At 40.0% G+C, this 19,712-nt stretch overlaps 1 protein-coding gene and 1 long non-coding RNA gene across 9 annotated transcripts in view; one reads left to right on the top strand and one right to left on the bottom strand.

The window, feature by feature from the left end:
- Window positions 1-19,712, bottom strand: part of nfia (nuclear factor I/A) — a 192,226-nt gene that overhangs the window by 95,464 nt on the left and 77,050 nt on the right. The gene's annotated exons all lie outside the window — the stretch shown is intronic.
- LOC130215717 (uncharacterized) lies at window positions 4,015-6,764 on the top strand. Its single transcript, XR_008835733.1, has 4 exons — window positions 4,015-4,436; window positions 5,413-5,610; window positions 5,773-5,843; window positions 5,938-6,764. It is a non-coding gene; the product is annotated as an uncharacterized LOC130215717 (long non-coding RNA).

Below are 19,712 nucleotides of genomic sequence, written 5' to 3' on the forward strand. Positions count from 1 at the left end.
GCATACAGAACAATGTTGTTAAAAGGTGACAGGTCAGTAGATAGCACTGTTAAAAAGCTATGTGACTGTTCATATACAGTCCTGAAGTCCAGCACGTTTCTGTAGTTTACATGTGGACGAAAACTGTATTTGCACAGCCAAAATGCACAAATCGCTTTCCACATTAACTTTAAGTATCATGCCCCCTAAATTGACTCTTCACAGCAAAAACTTCAGCAATGTCTCTGTTTATCAAACTCTGCAATCCAAATCAGAGATTTCCTCGATATTTCTTGTTAAACTTTCGAAATGATCTGTGCAATGCCATCGGACGTGACCAAAAAAAGGACATAATGCTCATGGGTTCCAGTTTTTCTCATAATAGTCACAATCTTGCCTATTAAAGTTCCATACAGGTATCAGAAATGCATCTCCTTGTAGCAGATCTTTCTCTGTGTGCAACTGAAAACAGCATGCTTTGACTTTTCCATCATGTTTTTCACTTATATATACAAAGAATGCATTACTTTTTTGACTTTCCTTCCGATCAGACACGAAATAAAGCAATTTTTCTAGGTTTTTTGGAACTAGAACTAAATGAATCAGTGCTATAATTCCCACAAATGAGACCGCGAAGATGTCTGAAACTGTGGTCAGATTTCTGCAGTGATGAATTTAAAGTGGAATATCTGAATTTGTATTGAAACTTCACCTTTTTTTTACTGCAGCGAATTTAGACACGGCTGAGATCTTGAACTCTAAAAAAGAAACATGAGATTACTTTTATCCTCTCAGGAAAAAAGTTTGGACTGATTTCCCAAACATCTCCATTTGCTCTGATTGCCACATAAAGATACTTTTTCTCTTAAAGGTTGGGATGTGTTTTTCAAATTGTGACCAGCATATGTAGCTCATCTTATGGCGAGTGTGCGTGTGGTCAATGATAAGGAGAATGTGGGCTGTCTGAGGACCCCAATCATTATCGTACTGAAGAGGCCCAGGGCCTCGCTGAAGTCATTACCCTGTCTGCCATTTCACAAATAAATCAGCAAATATGCAGCACCTCCATCCATAATTGGGTCCAGCCCTCCCTCTCATTTGCGCCCAATAATAGCTTTCCACAGTCATTACTCCAACTCGAGCTTGAGACTCTTAAACTTTTTCCTTTAATTAATATTTTATCCAAGATGCGCTGGGTGCAGAGTGGACAAAAAAATCTATATTTTGTTCAGGATATTTTGCATTATCCGAAGCTTCTCTCTTTGTCTCACAGCGGTGGAAAAAAGCAGCCCTTTTGCTTGTCTGTTTTTTTTTAACGTACGGCTTCACGCGCTTGCCAAAAAAGCTGTGGTTTTCAGCCGCCACCGTGTTGCTATTAGACATGGTTATGGATGGAGCTGGGGAATGACAGTAACACAAGCCATCCGCACACGCAGGCGGCATGTTCATGTTCAGGCTGGCCAGGCCTGGCTTCTGTTTCCACAATTTTGGCCCCAGCAGCTCAGCCTCTAAACTCAAGAGTTTGGGCATGTTTAGACCACAGATCACTCTCGCGCTCTCCCTCTTTTCCTCACCCTCCTCCTCTTTTTAATCCTGGGAACCACATTTTGTGTGGGAATACAGACCGAGAAAGGAACGGTCCAGATGTGAAACGAGAGGAAAGACTGTGGCTAGAACCCATAAGCAGCGGTTTCTGGAAGTTTGAAATGCCTCCACTGATGTACACACAGTGCATGACAATAGAAAAAAAATGGCAGGGAAATATTTGTTTTAAGCATCATAAACAATTAAAACGATCTATAAATCAATAATCAATCTAAACCAAAGGAGAATCAACTATGATGAAAGCTTGCAAATTTAAGAATCAAAATCAAATTGGCATATCTTTATCTTTCAATCACAAAAAAATTAAAGGAGTAGAAATCCCATTAACTCAAGAAGTCTATTTCCAAAAAAAAAAAAAAAAACTGAAGGAACTATCACCTTCAAGGAATCAATCAAAAACCTCCAAATGTAAAGTCAGCCTAGCGATTGAATCGATTTATCATACTACTGTGTTACAGTTATCCGAGGTGCTCCTCACTGACAGGTGCTCATCACAGGCTTATCCATCAATCCCTGAATTTGATCATATTAATGAGTGGCTTTGTAATCCTCTTAAAGCAGCTCCACGGTTAAAGCACCTCAGGCATCTGCAGACAGGCCACTCACGCCGTACGCAACCCGAGAGGACTCTGAGGTAAAACGAACAGATCAAAGCAGATGATCATCCGCTAGCTGCTATCAGGCGGGAGCAGGATTGTAGGGATGGTCACTGTAGAGTGCGATTATCCATTGGAGAGGATCATGGGAGATCATATTGGTATTTCTAGTTAAGCTTTTCTTATAGAGGTAAGAGGGGAGAGAGCAGAAATGCTGCCAAAACCTCATCTGGGGCATCAGATTTGTAATCTCCTCACCTCCGTTTGCCTGCGCCATGAAAAATGGTAGGAAAGCGGCGGGTTTGGAAAAGTTCCCAGTTTGTGTTTTGAGGAGAGCAACGCATTTTTGGATACCGAGTGACGAAAAGCTTCTAAAATGTGGTATTGGCCAACAACAAGGTTGATGGCTGGTTTTATTTTCATTTAAAATGCTTTTTCGTGTGCCGTTGCTTAGAGACAGAGCTGGTTGGGGTGAAAATGGAATACAATTTGACACATAAACAAAAACAAGCCTTTGTTGTCACCGCCGAAGATCAGCAAAAGAACCGGCGGCTTGCCAGCCGTATGCAACAATACAACAATTGTAAACTGGAAGTAGATGAGAGTAAACCAAAATTGATAAAGAGACGCAGAGGAAACGGAGAACAGACAGTTCCACTCCAATCCGATTCCGTACTCCATTAAAAATCAATCCTAATGCCTTTTCGCCACACAATACTTCATTGAGCATTAGAGAGAGATTAAAGCAAATTGGACTAGAGATGATCAGATATTGAAGCAAAACATCTGCAGGCCCAGTGTATCGTTTTCCCTCTTCTTCTTTTTTCTGGGGGAATACTAGAGTGCCCTGTCTGACTTCTTAACCCTGTGTTATCTCCACCTCCCAGCCAAAGACAGAGCCAATTTGTTTCCCAAACAATTCCGTAGCCATCCTGGTGATGGGGCTTGGCAGGCAAACAAAGAGGAAGAAATAAAGGAAGAAAGTTGAGGAAAAGAGATTGTATGTTCAACCCTCAGGTTTAGCTGGATACACATGCACTTAGAGAAAGTTTTTCCTACTCGATCACAGGCATGGTGGCATTTGGACTGGATTGTAATAGTACTTTGAATCTGAATATAATGGTATATTTATGTTTCACTAAACAGAACTGCATCATAGGAGTCACTTGTACTTGTACAGGAATCAGACTACACGGATCTTACTGTAGGGATTTGCATCACCAGATAGAACTCTTAAAAGTAACTTGTTTGAGCCTCACCAATTCAGCTTGAATTTCTGAAAAATATAAATAAATAGTGTCTCATGGCCTCTGATGTTGTCCTACTGAGGATTGCTCGCTCTCTCTTGCTCGTCCCTCCACCTTCGCCCCATCCCTTGCTTTCTGGACACAGGCCAGGAAGGGAAATCCATGAAACATGAAGAATGTGAACGGCACAAGAGCTGCACGACTGCACTGAACTTTTCCAATGAATCCCTACGACGGGACGAAATTTTTGCCAGCCTCAGAGGGAGGATCGCTAACAACCTCTAGGCGAAAACTAGCTTATCTAATTGCTCTGTGACAAGAGTAATGAGTGGGTTGAGTGTGTTTAAAAGAGAGAAGCAAAGCGAGTGAGAGAACAAGAGGAGGGGAGACATACGGGACAGAGCCAAAGTGCTAGATGGAGACTCTCTCTCCTTGCTATCGTGGCATATCACATGATCAAGACCATCTCCTATTGGTCAGGAAGCAGAGCAAATTCGTCCGCCATGTAAGGAGGGCTGGAAGCGACATTCTCTTCCCTCCCTCCCTTCTCCCTTATTCCAGTCTTAAAATGGCGGCTGGGGGGAAAAGTCTGCCAAAAAGGGAGCGAACCTGATGCTCTTTTTTCTTTTAAATGCTTCTTTGAGACTATTTTCTTAATCCAAAAAAAGACGGCAAAGAGGAGAATGGGACAGCTTTGAGTAGAAACAGATGAAGCGGGCTTGTTTTTTTGTCGAGCAGTGGCTGGTACAGGCAGTTAAGGGGGAACTTTGACAGCGGGCCAGGAAAAAACATTAACTGTGCTGTGTCCGGCAGGCTGAGTCTCAGTTGCCGAAGGGAAGGAGGACACTTTCCTTTGGCTGGCATAGCACAGTGCTAGCGTTAACAGGCTTAGTCCCTGTCCAGGGGGGTGACTTCAGGACGGACGCTACATCAACATCTAGACCAAAACAGACACGCTAAGACAAAAGAAATGCAGTAACAGGTGGCTGAGAAACATTTCTAGAGCTAGGTATTGATATAAATCTACAAGCCTTTGATTTCAGTATAGTTTCAGGCAGGCGTTAAAATACTGGATCAAATTGTTGATTTGTTTTGACTTTGGTATAGTTTCAGGCAGTCATTGAATACTGAATCAATACTGGAAAATACTGGGTTAATTCGTTAAAGAATTTTCAATGGTTAAGACTTTCACCGGTTGTGCTGTAGATTTTTGATTCAATATAAAGAACCAGTTTATATGATAATGAATTGTGCTTCACTGGTTATTTTGTATGTTTTTCATTAGCTGAAAAGAAATGGTTTATACAGTAATGAATCAGACATCTCTGATTGTGCTGTAAGTTTCTGATTCCTATAAGTAATCAGCTCATAAGAGTCTTGAAATTAGTCGAAATCAACCACATTGGTTGCACTGTAATATTTTGTTTCACTAAAGCCGTGGTCATGTAGCACTTTTCGTCCAATTGACTTCCATTCATATGCAGGCGAATGCGCAAGATTGTGTGACTAGTTTTGCATTTTGCTGCATTCTAAAGCTTGGTGAATGCTGGCCTGCAAATTCAAATTACATGAATTTGTGAGACCAATAGAAGATCAAAACACAATGTTTCTTGTTTCGGAATTTTAAATATGCTCATTTTATCAGGGTCACATCATCTCGTTTTATCCCATCTCTTGTCACATCAAAGTATGACAAAATGACACATGCTTAAACTCTAATGTGACTCCGACTTTAGATGAGAGACTGGTTGTGGTCCAAGTTAGTGATTCACTAAAATGAAATTATTTGACTGCAAATCCATCCGTCACTGGTTATACTCTGTTTTCTCTAAACTAGTTTCTAAAAGTAATTTGTAAGTCAACGGGACTTCACTGACTGAGTAGAATGAATGTTTTTGATTTAGCTAAAATGTATTGGAACTGGAATATGACTACTCACTAAGTAGTCTTGTTTTGTCTGGTTGAGTTGAATGTTTTTGTTTCAGTAAAAATATTTAGGATGGAGTTTCAATGGTCGATGGCATACCAAGTCTCCACTAAGGGCTCCTCCAAGCCTCTGGAACCTATGCACTATGTCAACCTTTTCCCAACCAGTGGCCTAGCAAATGCTGGGGGATGGAATCAAGAGATCAGTAGATGCTGCTGCCAAACCCACCCAATCCTAGGAGGACACCTTTAATGAGGTAAATGATGGTGAAATCATTAAGGAAAGCCATTGCATATTCAAACACCTGACAGACCAACTTGTGTCCTTGCAAGGTTTTCTAAATATATTCTGACGCACTATGCAAAGACTAAGCCAGGAAAAGTCTGATTACGACTTATAGAGACTTAATTTGATTTAGCAATCTGTACGGCAACTTCTTGGACCAGCTGGAGGCATTAGCCCAGGTCAAGAGAGACACCAGGTGGAAAGGTACCTCTTTTTTGGTATTTTTTTGTTGTTGGGGGAGTGGCAGTGGCGTTAAGAGGTGCAGGGACTAATCGCATCATGTCTTCTGGCTTCCCAGGCATCAGTGACTCATATGAAAGAGGATCACGGTGGAATGTTCTTTTCCCAGAGGCCTGTGCCTGTTGGAATTAACCCTGCCATAGATCCCCTCCACCAACCGCAGGGGCCAGGTCAAACTGATTATCTTTCAGAGTGGCCTCGCGACAAGACCAGGGCTATTAAAAGAGATGCTCATAAAATGATCTCGCACCTCTGCTCTTTTTACTTCTGCCACATGTCTGGAGATGACCATAGGTCAGGTCCAAAGGGTGCCACTTTCAGGTAAACACCTGAATGGAGAAGCAGCTACAAGACCTTTGCTTGGTGTAGTCGTAAGTTGGTCCCGTTCCACAGAGGACATCAGTGTCATCTTCCCCTGCGGCAGACGTAATGGCATCTGATCGAGGGATCTCTGTCTTCCTCCTCATGCCCTCAGTTCAGACAGAATACTCAAAGCGTGACAGAGATGGGATGCAGTCTGTCTCCCCGTCCACAATGCATTCCCTCTGATGAATTTTTCAAGCTATTATGTTTTTTTTTCTCCGTTGTTCTTGAGCACTAAGTTCTTAATACACTGTGGCATGCTGTTAATGACCCAAACAATCGCTGTTTCACACATACATATTTCATTACAACAGCTGAACAAATTACATATTTATGCTTTATAAGGGGGAATGCCATTCGGATTCATTAGCTATGCAGGCAGGTACAGGAGACCCATCTGCAGCTGCATCTGTACAACAGGAGCTGACAATAACAGCTACGACCATCTTTGCTCGTGCAAACATTCACATAAGCAGATAATACCGTGCCCAAAACCCTCATGGTGAAGACGTAACAAGGTGAACTGCAAACTGTTAATAGTTTAATAAATAGCTAATAGTTTAATAAAATTAGTATAATATTAATATTTTGAAATGTGAAATTATGTTAACGAAGTTAAACAAGTAACAATATCAACTTGATTATTTTCAATGTAATAATATTAACAAATTATTGTATTTTTTTACAAATCTTTTAAATTAATTAATTAGAATTTTTAGCATTGCAAAATTGAGTCAGAATATGTTTGTCACTTTGATTTTGAAATACATTTTATACATAAATCAAGTTTCAAAAATATAAATTATTCTGCTAATTAAAAAGAAATAATAATTAGCAAAAATAATGAATAATAACTAGCGATACAAAATCATTTTAAATCCAAATGTTTTATTTGTTTGCTCAATTATAAAATGCATTGAAATTATAATAATTATTATTTAACAATGCTTCTAATAAAACATTAAGCAAATATTTAACATTTAATATTTAATATTTAATGTAATTAAAAATATTATGAATAATAATTACACATTTACAATGCTAATTTAAAAAGACATGCAATGCATAGTGACAATGGAAGCAGAAGCCATGTACTGTAACTACTCATCCGATTAAACATTACACTCATTCCAAGTTCAAAGTCATTTCAGATTTAATTAATATGACTATTAAGTGCTGAACATGAAGTAATAAAGCACTGTAAATTATCTGTAAAAATTCACAATCAGCATCATTCTGTTCAGTATCCTTTTTTCTCTCTGTTTCTTGAACCACCACAAAGCACGTCCGGCTGCACTATCAGCCCTTAAGCAAGGTTATGCTTTCGTTTCTTCTTTTGCCAGTGCACTCCTTTGGGTTAGTGCTAAATCATTATTGCAAGCTGAGGAAATGGGCAAGCGTATGCTAACTGATGTAGCAGGAAAGTCTACAGTGACATTCGCTCTCTCTCTCTCTCTCTGCTTTAAAATCAGAACGTCTGGCCTGGCTTTGCTCAGTAAGTAGGATTACACAGTGTGTCATGTTATGGGACAAATACAGCAAATATTTCCTCGGAAACATGCGTATGACATGGGAACATCTCAACAAAGTGCTAAAAATATGAAATTGCCGCAAACAGCCACCTCCCCAGGGTGAAGGACCAAATTTGGAGCGCCTGTTGGACGCAGATGTCAATGACGCAGTACTTGCAAGGAAAATTATGGCAATTAGCTATTAATTGCGGATATTACGGGGCCTCCTTTATCCATCAAATATCTTATTTAAGTAAGGACCTACGACAGAAATACTTTCAACGATTTGTTGAACAGCTGCTCTCCCTTGTAAAGTACTTACAGCGCAGAGAACGACTTGTTCCGGCACGCTAATGACCTTAGCCGGGATAAGGCGGCTGATCCGCCAGTGTTAGGCTCATTATTGTGGAAGGGATTTGAACTGCTTTTCCTGTCTGGGCTGAGAATGGAGAGAGTATTCCCTGCTTTCAGCCCACGATATATTCGTTTGTAACCGGTTCTAGGTTGGAAACGTGCAGCGCAAGGGGAGCTGTTTGTGTTTGGGTCTCGTTTAAGCTGCGGTGACGAGGGAAATGTGTGGTCAGGGAGGCAGCCGCGAATGGGAAAGGGAAAGTGGGAGACGAGGGAAAACCACAGCTTGTGTTCGACACATTTCCAGAGCCCTTTGTCTCAGAGCTGGCCCGATGCCTTCTACCATGTGCACACACACACACACCAACATGCTGAAAAACACACAAACACAAGACAGAGCAACCTAATTCAAACCATATCGGAATCTGCCACGTTTCTCCAGCTCTGTGGAGCCTTTTGCAAAGGCAGAGTAAGCTTCGGTCCTTTTCATTAGATAAAAAGTAAACATCGACACTAAACATTGACATCACACTCTCTTAAAAGGCTCTTAATAAATAAAAACAAAAGCTAATCTATTATTGAAACCGAAACAATGGCACATGCGCAAAAATGCAACAAGAATTCAACAGAAACGGGTATTGTTCAAGAAACTTTGCTCTGTCCAGATATCCGTAAAACTATTAATCAAAGGGAGTAAAAGAAAAAGTAGCTAGTCAGCTTCATCTGATCTGGAGAGCAAGAGAGGGAGAGAAAGAGAGAGCGAGAGAGGGGGGGATAGAGACAAAGGCGGTCCAGGCTGTGGCAGGCTTATTAAGATTCACATGGTGTGTGACTCAGCCCATTTTGGTAATGGAGAGCCCCGGCCACCTAAAGATGGAAATGGCAATTTTCAAACCCCACATTTTATATATAAATTATCCCAGGCACTCACACAAGCAACTCCACAAGGTCATTCTCAAATATTTTGGATGCTTTGGGTTTGGAGAGCGAGTGCTGAGGATCGTGGGTGAAGAGAACATTGGCGGTTAAAAATGGTTGAGTGGGAGGAAACCGCTGATGTGCACTTCTGAGCTGACTTGATGTAAGAAAACAGGGCTTTGGTGTGAGTCTCTTTCAAGAGAGGAAACGGCTACACATGCTTGTAGGAGCTGTGAAGAAGTTTAGATTGTTTTCTACATTTTGCCAATTTTTGGTCACAAAAATAGAAATGTTCAAAAGAAAAAAGCTCAAGTCATTAGGCAGCCAAGCAAATTTGTTTAGTTACTCCACTTATTGGACATTAAAAGATCCAATTCAAAGTGCAAGTGACGTAGAACAATGTAAGTGTTCTTGAAGTTCAAAACCAAAATTACAAAAGGACAAAAGCATGTACAGCAAGTTTGATATATTGTTCCCCTTCTTCTATACTGGAAAAAAGAGTTCCTTTGAAACAGCAAGAACAAATGGTTCACGCTAGTGTTGTGGCCATGAGACTAGGCGAAAGGTGTTTAAACTGTCTGGAAACTTGACCATGGCACGCTTGTGAACCCTGTAAGCCACGCCACTTAACTTTGTCCTCAGGCAATGGAGAGCAAAAGCGACAGAGAGAGAGAGAGAGAGAGAGTCCCTGGCCCACTCGCCCCCCATGGACAGTCCACTATCTGACATTCCACAAGACCGCCCCTCTTAGAGACAGCTGACCCGCTATTAATCACATGACCGACGGACCATATGATTGAGAACTAATAGGAGGGGGCACTGCAGGGTAAGAACAATCCCGGGCTGAGGGAACTGTGCTTTGTGCTGGCTAATCCAAGTGTGAGCAAGGTCACCGCACGACCAGATGGGGTCAGGCATGCCACCCGAGCCGACCGGCCTTTGGTGCACCTTTGAGGGTGCGTGCGCGCAGAAGCGTGTGAGGTTAGGGTTTGGGAGACTGAGTCGGGCCTCTCCATCTTGTCCTGTCTTGGGAACTCAAGCTAATAGCTTTAATCAGACGGGATTGCTGGATTACCCATGGATTTTCTTTAGTAATCGCACCTGTGCACTTCCTCTCGCTCTCAAAGTGGGTAATCGAGGACAGCGGGAGCAGCAGGATGGGTCCAGCAGCCAGCTGGAAGCGAAACACGAGCAGGACGTGGACTGTGTTTAACTGAGGGATTTAATCAAGGACCGCAGCCTGCCAGGGTTCCATCAGGGCTGGTCCTCTGAGGAACGTAAATGCAATTATAACGACCCAGTTGATAATGCAAGGTCCAACATGCGCTTTAGCCAGATCTGGCGTACAAAGGGGTCTTTGTCTCGCCTTAAAAGTTCGACATCCGTCCCCACTGAATATGGCGACAGTCGTATCAAACAAACACTTTCTGCGTGGATTTAGTCACAGTTACATAGTTGAATTTGTGCATTTAATCCACTGCTTTTATAGCATTTCTTCTTGCCGCTCTTAAATCGTTCAGACAGCGAGTGTGACGGACCATAGTTTTAAGCTGCTCTGTGCTACTTGGGAGAGTCAATGTTAATCTCCACCTCCTCGATTCTATTTAAACACTTTATTCTCCTTCCCTCTCTGCACTCTCAAAACGTTTCTCTTTGGCATTCCATGTAACGGCTCACGCACAAGGAGCACGGAAGCCACAGAGGAGGACGTCATACAGCGCTTGCTGGCATGGGAGTCTCACTGGGTACGTAGCCTCAGCTGACCTCCGCTTAGTTTTGGAAATCAGATCAGAGGGGACATAACAGACAGCAAATGCTTGCAGTGCTTCATCTGGGTTTAGAGACTAAGCAAGAGCAGCCTGGATTAGCCATCATAGGCATTGGGTGATTTAAGGCTCTACAGGTGCTGCAGTCACACTCAAGCACAGTTGCCTTTACAAACAGTCACAAGCTCACTGGGTAAATGACGCATAACAGTGTCCCAAATAAAGAGTAAAAAATAATTCATATGCTTTTTGTAACATGTTTTCAAATAAGGTATACATAAGCTTACATCACTGACCATCCACCTACCGCGGATCTCTTTTCCAAAATGTATCGATTCAGCACGAGAAGAGACGCTGTATGCGCTCTTCTAGTCTCCTCTCGGCAAGAGCGAATGCTTATGTTCACAAGATGTTATTGATTACGTTATCAGAGAAACACGGCGGCGAGGGACATTTTTTGAACGGCGTTGACTTGGCCCTCCCTTCCACCGTGTCTTATTGTCATGCATGCTGGAAGCCTCTTTCTTTAATATCTATCTTAAGAGTTGACAATGTTTTGGAGCAATTAAAGCAATCGATACAGGCCTGAGAGGAGCCTCTTATCCACAGTAATAGCTCTCACTGAATAATAAATAACATGCTGGCCGAAAGCTGGGAAGGGGGACGACCTCACATTAACGATCGCAGTCTATGGAAGGGGGCTTCCTCACAGCTCAAGAACCTTTCAAATTCTCACTGCGCCAGGATGAAGCTCCTTCCAACAGAAACAAAACAGCCCAGAAACTCAAAACACAAGCTCTATATGGCCATATCCATATGCTACCAGCACAAGTTCTTCTCTTTCGCAGCTTGCTGAATGGACCATTGTTCTATACGCCTTATTAACAAGCAAAAAACCAGGCCTAAAACTAAACCCGAGCATTAATGGCGAAAAGTCCATAAAATGCACAGGAGCTCAGGTTTCAGATGGAAGGAATAGCAGTCTTATTATCCCTCAGCAGTGCAAATGAGGTTAATGAGAGTCTATTGACTGATCCTCTGCTGTTAGCCATGACAGTGCCACAACTCTTCCATAGCAAGAGGAATTTTCCGTCATGTTTGACCTCTGGAGTTTTAAATTGTGTTTGTCAAGACAGTACCAAAAAAGTAAAAATAATGATTTAATACCAGAATATAATGTGAATCAAGTTAAACTTTTATTAAATTAAGCTTTAAATCAGGATTATTACAGACATACTCATAAAAAATTTACCCAAATTAATTAAAATATAACTGTAAATTTTATCAAGAGTATCTGAAATGCACTAATTGATAGGAAACCATAAATTGGAAATGAAGCCTAGACAAGTCAAGCTGGTGAATCAGAATTATATAATTTTCAGGAAATCAGGAAATTTTCATCAAACTGAAAGCTTCTGAATTGGGATCAAATGTAAACCAAACAAAATCAGATAAAGCTTGTGAATCAGTTTTAAACTCAGAATCAATAATCTGACATATCTGACAAGATAACATTTACCCCAATTAATTGGAATTTAATCCGAATACGTATTAATACAGTGGTTAATCTGAACTACATCCAATCAAAAACTTGAATTGGTATCAAAATCAAACCAGATCTAAATGTGAACATAATTAAATCAAGCTTGTGTATCAGAATCAAACAGAATTATGATTAATCCCCTGATAGCAGAGTATGAATCTGAATTAAACTCAATATAAATGACCCTGGATCACAAATTTAGCCAGAATTGTCAGTTTTTAGAAATTGAGATGTATGCATTAGCTAGAGATGGATAATTAAGCTTAGAACAATAATTAGCTGAGATACAACTATTTAAGGCTGCACGGTGACACAGTGGGTAGCACGTTCGCCTCACAGCAAGAAGGTCGCTGGTTCGAGCCTCAGCTGGGTCAGTTGGCGTTTCTGTGTGGAGTTTGCGCTATAGGTGAATTGGGTATACTAAATTGTCCAGTGTATGTGTGTGTATGGATGTTTCCCAGGGTTGCAGCTGGAAGGGCATCCGCTTTGTAAAACATGTGCTGGATAAGTTGGCGGTTCATTCCACTGTGGCAACCCCAGATTAATAAAGGGACTAAGCCAAAAGAAAATGAATGAATGAACAACTATTTAAGATACAAAATAAAAGTCTAAATACTGAGAAAGTCATGTATATGTTGTCCGAATTAAGTCATTAGCAATGTGCATTACTATTAAAAAATGAGGCTTGATATACTTACAGTATTAATTATCCTTAGTAGTAGGGCTTCAAGATATTGGAAAAATCTAACATTGCGATATTTTTTATTTGCGATACATATATTGCGATATTAATACAATATCACTAGATGAGTTGAATAACTATTTGGAAAGAATTTATAATTTTAGATTGATTGGGGTGTTTATGTAGGGGAGTGCATAAAATATAATAACCTAAAAGCGTAGATAAAGTCAATAAAGCAAAAGGTTGCTTTGTTTTCTGAGGAGTCTAACAGTATTAATTGAATAATCAAACGTAAAATAATACTGCAAAGTCCTCATTTTATAAACAATTCAAGAAAATTTATCGTTATTAATTTGTCAAAGTTACAAACGGTACAATTTCTTATGTCTGAATACTTTTAAAACCCTCACAACGGCCACAAAACACTTGCAAATGATAAATTATAATCCAGACTCAACATTGCACATATTCGCGATGTGACTTTTGCGAATGATCACATTGTGATACCGATGCTGAAACGTATATTGTTTAATAGTAGTAAAGAACCTTCATCAAACATGAGCTTTACATAATATTCTAATGATTTTTGGCATGAAAGACTCGTAAAAACTGGTCTGGTTTTGTTGTATATCAATATAAATCATCGAATTTGATTCTTTTTGGATACATCCTATTTCTAAATTAAATTCGCACTAATTTTAACAGGCGTTCAGAAGAGAAGGTGTGAGTTCGGGTCACATCACAGTTGCTTGGGTAAGCCAAATGTTCTCTCCCTCTCTTTCACTCCCGATCTCCTCTTCCTACAGGCTTCTTAAGTTGACTGCCAGCACCAGGCATGGCTTTCCTCCCCAGCCTCCCTATCAAATATTCCATGGCCCGAATTGTAGAGCCAACCACATCTCCTCGCCGCGAACAGTGGCTCACTCCAAGATTCGGTTTGTTGTTAATCTGCAAGCCAAAGTGAACTCCTGTGAGCTTCCCCCACCCCCAAACACTTCCCAACATACTCTGATCTCCCTCAGTGAATAATAATAGCTCCAGGCACCGAGACTAGCTACACAGCTTGTGATAAAGGCTAAACAGCTACATAAGCCCGTCGAGCTAAAGGCCAGGCGAGCTGGAAAAACCTGCTGCTGGATAAAATAGCTGTCCCGAACTGAAGCTTTGTCATAAACTCCGGTTCCCTCGGCCCCGCTCTAAACTAAGCGCGGTGTCAAAGAGGGCCACCTGTTCCTGTGACATACAACCTCTACGCCTCTTTCCGTCACTGCCGCACTGACCCAGATTGCTCCACAGCAGGGATGTCTGACCCCTGTGACCTAGGTGTTAAAATGTGACCTGAACACCAAGAAAGCACTTTCTCCCGGAGGCCCCACACAGAGTCACGTGTGTCGACACACGTGTTGGTGCAGAAAGTGACAGGCTTCAGAAGATATTTTAGGGCCTGCTGACAGGCTATTTACAGCCTGTGTTTAAATCTGCAGGTTTCACAAAGTAAAATTTAAGACTTTTAAAGACCTTTTTAAGACTATTATGAATGAAATTTTAGACTTTCAGGGCTAAATGCTAAGGATTTTTTTCGGATATCCCAGTTGGAAAAGATTTTCACTTGTCCCATCAAAGAAATTATTGGAATTTAATAAATGTAATAATTCAATATTAATAATTTAATAACAGAAAATATATGTCAGGTCAGTATCCTCAGCAGTAAATAAATGGAGAACGTTTCAACAAATGTTACTTTAAGGAAAGTAATTAAAACATTATTAATTATAATTATGGTGAATTATACTATTTTTCAATAAAAAGTTTTATTGAGAAGGATTGTTGGTGATTGTATGAGTGTTAATTGCCTGACTTGGCAGCTATACATGAACAAAAAATAACAAAAACAACAACAAACTGGTCAGTCGCTTACATAATATTTTAACGAAAAAGGCAGTAACACAGAGTTGGTTATGTTTAATGAATTACAAGTTATAAAAAACAATGAACAAGAAAAGTATTGCAAAAATGTAAATAAATAGATAATTAATTAAATAAAACAAGTAGAAATAATACAAGTCCCCCCAAAATCTATCTAAATGAATAAAAATACAAATAAAAAAATATTACAAATTAAAACGTTAATAAAATCAAAAATAAATTGATATAAATAATCATGTTAAAACAGAAAATAATTTTTTACAAATATATAAAAAAATGTTTTTATTAAACTAAAAAACTTTTAGAACTTATAAAATGTTATTAAACTAAATTTTATTAAACTTTATTAAACTAAAAATAAATTATTTAAATATTCATAAATATGTTAAAACAGAGGCGGTTCATTCCGCTGTGGCAACCCCTGATTAATAAAGGGACTAAGCCGAAAAGAAAATGAATGAATAAATGAATGTTAAAATAGAAATAACTTTTATAGAAAATACATAATTTTCTTATTAAAATAATAAACTTTAAAAACCAATAATTATTTTTTAAATAAATAGTAAAATATATAAGATAAAATTAATCAGACAACTTAATTTAGCATATTAATCTTCAGTTTTTACAATTATTTGCATACCACTAGGTGTAAACATAACAATTATTCATTTCTAATCGTTTAATGAGGATTAAAAAGAAAACCCATCTGTCATGTGCCAGGTACACCAAATAAAGAGTAAAACCATTTGAGGAACTTTTCTACGTCTCTTTTGTTCTTTGTATAGGTATGTTTAATGTCTCCAGCTGCCTTGACACACACACTGACTAACATCATATGAGACAATGATGCCTCCTGTGGTGTTTTGGATATCCTCGGCTGAACCCCCCGCCTCCCCCATCACATCATAGTGGAGATCACAAGGCACAAACCACGCTGAGAAGATCCCAAAGTGGGCTAGGGGCGATATACGGCAGAAAGGGGGGGGGGGGGGGCAACTTTGGGGGGTCTTCGCTAAGTTTGACTGTGATGTACTTCCTGTGTGGCTGTCAGCCTGTGGCGTATCCTTCATCTTCCCTCAGCGCTGCCCTCACGCTGACCCCCCCTCCACCAACACAACACCCCCACAAAAAAAGTGTGTTCCTCTTGTCTGCTCCGCCGCGACCCCTCGGTCCCCATGGGCCAACAGCAGCCTCTTTCTTTCCCTCTCTCATCCTCTCCACCTCTTTCTAGGGAGAACGATCCCTGCCCACAGGCTTCGCAATTGGGGATGTACTGTACCACTGTAAATCTGACAACAATTCTAGCAACAATGGCTCCGTTTTCAGCGCCTGGATTAAAGCAGGGGAAGAAAAACTCCAGTGTTTTCATGCTGCAAAAGGAGCAGTGGACTAAAGCCTTGGCGTAATTGGAAAGTCCAGAGCGATTAGGCTTTAAGTATCATTAGACGGAGGAAGGCCACGGAGTGGAAAAGGGTTCACTCTGGGACGGCCGACCCACTGACCACGGTGGGAAGTAGGCCACGTAAGCAGCCTGGAGCACAGGCTGTGTGACACACTAACCTGGGCTGCTCTATCATGTGTGCCCCAAACAGTCCGGTGGCCAAACAACAAACATTTAAAAGTCTACACAGCAGGGTTCTGAACTGACTTGAACAAATTGCTTTAAAAACAATCCAGTAAAAATCTAAACATCTAGCAGAAATGCAACTTAAAGGCATAGTTCACTCAAAAATCAAAGTTATTCTCCCTCATGTGGTTTTAAACCTTTATGATAGAAGGAGATATTTTGAAAAATGCTGGTTGACTGTATCCATTGACATTTATATTTCTTCAAAATAACTTTGAGTGTGTGTGTGTGTTCAACAGAAAAAAAACTAACTAATAATAATAATAATAATAATAATATTAATAATAATAGATACCTTTGCATTTATATAGTGCTTTTCTGGAACTTAAAACGCTTTACACATTTTTGGGGGTGAATCTCCTCCTCCTTATGTGCAGCAATCATTTGGATGACACGGCAGCAGCCATTTAGCGCCAGACCGCACACCAGACACCAGCTGATTGGTGGAGAGGATATCCAATTATGATATGAGGATGGTTAGTGGCCAAATTTGGCCAGGATATCAGGTTCCTACTCTTTTCGAAAGACATCCTGGGATTTTTAATGACCAGTGGGCAAATTTGGCCAGGATGTTAGGTTCTTTTTTTTTATTTATTTTTTTTTTAAAGGACATTCCTGGGATTTTTAACGACCACAGAGAGTCGGGGCATCGGTTTAACGTCTCATCCGAAAGACGGCACTCACTGAGCAGTATAGAGTCCCCATCACTATACTGGAGCGTTAGGACCCACACAGACCACAGGTTGAGTGCCTCCTGCTGGTCTCACTAACACCACTTCCAGCAGCAACCTAGCTTTCCGATGTGGTCTCCCATCCAGGTACTGACCTGGTGGAGCCCTGCTTAGCTTCAGTGGGTGACCATGTAAGAGTTTCAGAGAGCTAGCTGTTTTTATTTTAAATAAAAATAGATAGACAAACAGACGAAACAATGAACTACTACTGATAGCTAGGCCTATCACATGCTTTAAATGCAGAATGGTTGATAAACTGAACATCAAAATGATAGACAGATCAAAAGATGGAACAATAGAAGGATAGTAAACATTCTGGAATGACGGAAATGCTAGATAGAATAATTGAATGATAGACAGATCAAATGTTAAAACTATATATTAATAAAATTTGTTCATTTTGGCAAACGTTTTAAATGGCTGACTTTTTACATTAGTAATGCTGACTTGTAACTCATCATAAGGTGGGATTGGTTTGGCATATGTCGATTTGTGGAGCCTACACATTCTCTGTAAACTATTTATTTTTTCTATTTATTTAAAAAAAAAAATTCTCTTATGCTTTCTGGATGATTTGGTATTATGTTGTGTCTGAATGTTTGTGTATTGTGAAATGGCTTTTGTACCCTCCTTTTTTTTGTTCCGTTTATGTTATTGTTTATTTTCTAAAAACAATAAAAAGATTTTTTAAAAAGAACTATATATGAAAAATATTATAAAATGGGTTATAGAATTATAAAAACAGAATATAGATCTATATTAAAACCACAGAAAGAATGAACAACAGAATAAACAAACTAATTTGATTGACTGATTGGTTGACACACACTGACAAATCAACAGAACGCTAGATGGAACACATATATCAGGGTGGACAGAATGATACAAAATGCTGATTGATTTCTGTCTTTTGAGACAGTCAGACAAATAGGCAAGTCAACTTCTTGCTAATACTATACAAATCAATACACTAATTGACTTCTAATAAGTTTTCAAACCTCTGCATATTTGCACAAACACCAAATAAACTTGTGTGTGTGTGTATGTGTGTGTGTGTGTGTGTATGTATGTGGGAAAGTCGTCTGATAAAGTCAGGCGTAGTGACTGTTTAACAAAAAGAATTTCTCAGATCTTGTTAGGCTGAGGTTGTTCAGGTGTCTAGGGTCGGACTGAAGGGTCTGTGGGCGACTGAAAGAGCTCTGTAATTACAGGCCAGCATGTCTCGCCGTAGCCAAAGAATGGAGCCCGAAAGTGGCCGCTGTGCAGCTTTTGCAGAGCACTTGTGCTTGCGACTCAGACCCGATTGTGCTGCTGGGAAAAGTGCACAAAGGAAACAGGAGGAGTCCACTTAATCCTGACGGGGCGCAGTCAGTCAGAGTCACTGTGGCCCTCGCACTTTTCATTTATCTATTTTAGGGATTCTTCCAAATCTGCTCTTGTCCAATCTTGATTTCTTTTTCTTTTTAATTCTCTCAAAGAAAAAAAGGCCTTTCCTATATGTTTGCAACTAATATCAAACTCCGCACCCCACCCCAACCTGGACAAAACCAAGATATAATAAAAAATAATAATTTTGAACAAAAAATTAAATAAACAAATCATATTTACGTGAACTACATACAAAGCTAATATAAAAGTGTTTTAAGTACTAATACAAATATAAAACTATATTCCAATAAGAAGAACAGAAAGACAGACAGACAGACAGACAGACAGACAGACAGACAGACAGACAGACAGACAGACAGACAGACAGACAGACAGACAGACAGAAAGATATAATGAGGATGGATGGATGGATGGATGGATGGATGGCTGGATGGATGGATGAATGGTTGGATTTGTGGACAGATTAATCGACAAGACAGATGGATGAGTGGATGGATGAAAGATTGAGTGAATAAAAGGATGGATAAGAGAAGGAATTGATGGGTAAACCAATAGATGGATGGATGGGTGGATGGATGGATGGATGGATGGATGAATGGGTAAAAGGATGGATGGATGTGTAAAGGAATGGATGGATGGGCAATCAGGTGTTTGGATGGGCAAAAGGATGGATGGATGTATGTATGGATGGACGGACAGAGAAGACAGATGGATGAGTGGATGAATGAAAAACTAAGTGGATAAAAGGATGGATAAAAGGAGGGATTGATGATTAAACAGATGGATGGATGGATGGATGGGTGGGTGGGCAAATGGATGGTGGGTAAACGGGTGGATGGGTTAATGAGTGGATGGATGGATGGATGGATGGGTAAACAGATGGATGGATGGATGTATTGGCAAACGGATAGTTGGGTAAATAGATGGATGGGTAAATGAGTGGATAGGTAAACAGATGAATTGGTAAACGAATGGATGGATGGGTTAAGGAATGGATGGATGGGCAAACAGATGAATGTATGGTTG

The sequence above is a fragment of the Danio aesculapii genome, chromosome 22, assembly GCF_903798145.1.
Source record: "Danio aesculapii chromosome 22, fDanAes4.1, whole genome shotgun sequence".
NCBI lineage: Eukaryota > Metazoa > Chordata > Actinopteri > Cypriniformes > Danionidae > Danio > Danio aesculapii.